Genomic DNA, 3,957 nt, shown 5'->3' with positions numbered 1-3,957 from the left:
GGGAATCTTTTATGTGCAGTATTTCTCTCAGATAGTTCTCGCAGGCCCTCACCCCAAAAATACTTTCTCCTGCAGAAGAGTCAAACTTCATGGGCATTGCTCTCCACACATTTGACAATGATTTTACTGTTTGACCTAATGGATTAGCTGAAAAATGGAGAAAATAAGATACAGAGAAACTCGAAGGGATATACATCTTGGTTTCACAAAAGCCAGTAAATTACAAAGTTTCCAGCATACACGATCTACGATTTGTACAGGGCTGCAGAGAATGGTGGTTTGCCTATGCCTATGATGAAAATATGAGACATGGTTTGTGTTTATTAGAGGTACAGGGAGATATGGTTGTTTTGTATAAAAATAACTCCATACCCCACATCCCGACAGAGGAGGTGTACAAAGCTGTGGCTGATAGACTTTGTGATAATCAGCTTCAGACCACACACAGGAATGGCTTTAGGCAAGGGTTTTTTGCCCATAAGACAAATATAAAAAATAGGTCAGGATTCAGAACAGTCCAGCAAACAGTATGCAAACACTACTGCAAAAAGATTTGAGAGTATGGTGTGGCATATTTTCCCACCTGAACATTTCTGTCATCACTTTCTTCAGAGAACATCACCCTGCTCGTGATGAGGAATTGGTCAGATCTGTGCTTACACCACTCAAGACAGACAGATAACTAAGGTATTCTTCCTTCCATTGTCCTGAAGAAGAAGCTTTTTACTTTCACAACCACGGAGGCAATGAGTAAGCTCTTATTTCACTCTGGATTTAGAACCAGATAAACTGCTTAAACTTTACAACTTTAACGTGATCTCCCAAAACACTTTGATCTTCACCGCACAGTAAAACGTGCAGAAACAGACCATGGGGTTGCACGACTGAGTGTTAGTTGTGCTCTTGTTGTCAACATGTTGTCCCTTGGCTTGTCCAACTCAAGTGAACACTGAGCGGTCTTTGTTTTCCCTATTAGTTTCCTCCTTGTGCTTTATGGCACCAATCATTCTTACCCAGCTGGACTGAGTTGAAGATAATGAACTACTAATTAACTACTCAACTCAAGGTACCTATCCTGCCTACAAGAGGCAGGCCATTTCCTCCTGGCTGTGGAGGATGCAACAGTGTCCTTGGTGCCGCAGCCCAGGCTGGTGAGCGACAGTGCTTGAGCCAAGATCTTAGGGTATTTTTGCATACTCTGACTAGCTGTTTATCCTTCAGGAACACATATACCAGGTCACCTATCACAGTAACTTTTTAGTAATGCTGCTTTTTTTAGCTGAGTTTTTAACTGGTAAGTTAATGACAGTGACTTTGCTAGGAACCTTAGTGTTCTATTTAACATGATAGATAGGTAGAGCTCAGGAGACTACTCATCTGATCTAACTTAGTGACCACAGGGCTAGGCTAGGCTTCAAAGAAATCCCAGAATTTTTAACTGTACACTACCAGTAGAATGCCACGCTGATCACTTCACTGTCCAGGAGTTGCTGGGTTCCAGGATACAGAAATGTATCATACTGGTGAGATTTTTTTTCTTATGTTGGCCCATTTTTCCCTCCTGCAGGACAAGGTGAGGTCAGATTTCTAAAGCTATTCTGAGGCTCATCCGAACAAGATCTCTGGGTTTGAAAAGTGATGCACATGCAGCTAATAGTGGGGAAGGAGAATGAAATCTTGGACAAACAAGCTTTTAAGGCACCTGTCAGGGGCCCAAGGCAATGCAGTTTGCAGGCTACAGCCTGAGCAAGGTGTGAGGTGCAGCAGTTCTCCTCCCTGAGACTCACATCACAATCTGGCTAAACAGCTGAGGTGGTGACGCCATCAGAGACGGGATTACTAGGTGATTGAGTAAGGCTGGTTGTTGAGTGACATTTATCCCATAATGTATTTGAAGATAATGGGAAACAGTTCCTCTTCCCTGGCTAATTTCCCCAGATACCCCTCAGAAAACAGTGAGGGGAAAAGACGGGGACAAAATTGAGCTGGGGAAAAAAGTACTTTTGATGTTGGTTCAGGGAAAGGACTCCTAATTTATTTCCTTTTGTTTTTTTAATACAATGAAACAGATGAATTTATTTTCTGTTGGAGGGCATGATGCAGTGGTTAAAGAGGTTGGATGGAGCTTGGGAAGCAACACAGCAAGAGACCCTCCTACTCTCCTTAATTTGGTGAGAGTCCCACCCTGCAGATGTGTGGTCAGAGACACTCATCATGGAGTTTGCCTATGGGCAAGAGGGTTCTAGTACCTGAGAGCTCAGGCAAACAACCCTTTTACAAATATCACTTATAAAGACAGGAAATTACATTCATTGCTCATAGAATTTTCAAACGACAGAAAATATTAATCTTGTCTGGGAGGCAAACCCAGCTAGGTGAATTAACTAGCAGTGCAGCCTGTGGGAGACTTCAGGAGGTATCAAATTTGGGAGAGGGTTGTTTGGTTTTCTCTTTTCATCCCACAATTGTGGATGAAACTGGTCCCCTAGAACATCACAGAGAAAGTGAAATGCAGGAGAAAATTTCTAAGTCTTAGCGCTATTTATTAGCTCTTTGCCAGACAACATCTACTTCTGGGAATAGCTTAAAGAGTATGTTTTGTGGGCAAACTCAAATGCAGAGCCAAAGAACATAATAGTCATGGCAGCTATGTTGTAAACCAGGATAGAGGATACTTGGGTGCATTGCACGATCTTCAGCAAATCGCTCTCCTGTCCCTGTTATTGCTCTGGCCTTAGTCTGCTTGCCCAGGTAGATGATACTAGATGGAGATTATAGATCTCCAAAGCTGGGAAGGTCTCTCACTATGGGTTCTCACAGCAGGTAGAGCACAGAGAGGTTCTGATTTCTGCTAGCACATCTCAACACTACTGCCATGTAAATGCTCGTTAGTCGGTAAAGCTTTACATGAAGGCTGCTGTGGAAAATCTTAATTCACAGAACTTGACAGTTGATGGCTAAACTCCCCTAGACTTCGTTGGAGTCAGGATTTTAATCCTGCATTTTGGGGAGAAGGAACTTACCTTATTTTCAACATAGGTTAAATGTTAGATCATGCTCCAAATCAGATATTACTCTATGCAAGTCCGACAGGTTCTTGTTGCCAGCATTCGTGCCACAGGCAACTATATTACTCTTTAGATGTTGTTGTGCGCTGAGATGGTATGGTGGGGTTTTGCTAGAAGGGGAAGGGCTGCAGAAATGGCCCCTGTAAGTAGCTGCAAGAAGCTTTCCTGGCTCCAAAACCAGTTGGACCAGCCTCTGGACAGGTCGGACTCCCCTTCTCTCCTACCAGGGCAGAGCCAATCAGTGCCTCTGCAAATGCCCTATTTAAGGGACAAAGGACGACCATGGAAACCAAACCAGGGCTGGACCTACAGTGAAGAGGAGGGAGGCAGCAGGCTGGTCCCCTGGCCTCCTGGGCATGCAGCTGCTTGCGCTGGGCTGCCACCACTCGACCAGAGATGGCCACGGCAGCACAGCTTGGAGAGCTCCAAAGGGCTCTGCTCCCGGGGTGCCCACTGGGTGGAGTCCATCCTGCCAGGACTGCTGAGGTTAGTCAGGCCAGCACGGCTGCAGCGGAGAGAGGACTGAGACCCGAGAGAAATAGCCACACAGACATCAAGGTCAGTGAAGATGGAGCAGGAGGAGGTGTGCCGGAGCTGGGATTCCCCTGGAGCCCGTGAAAGAAACGCTGGAGCAGAGACCCACTTGCAGCCTGTGGAAGACCCCATGCTGGAGCAGAGATGTCAATGCCTGAAGCAGGTCATAGAGGACTGTCTCTGTGGGAAAGAACCCCCACACTGCTGAAGACTGATGATAGAGCAGAGATACATCTGCAGTCAGTGGGAAGGGACTCCACACCTGAGCGAGTGGCAGCTCCCTAATAACTCTGTGGGAAAAGCGCACGCTGAAGCAGTCTGATGGGGAAGGATTGCATCCTGCAGGAAGGACTTA

The sequence above is a fragment of the Tauraco erythrolophus genome, chromosome 3 (genome assembly GCF_009769465.1).
Source record: "Tauraco erythrolophus isolate bTauEry1 chromosome 3, bTauEry1.pri, whole genome shotgun sequence".
Lineage (NCBI taxonomy): Eukaryota > Metazoa > Chordata > Aves > Musophagiformes > Musophagidae > Tauraco > Tauraco erythrolophus.
This window is presented reverse-complemented; position numbering follows the sequence as displayed.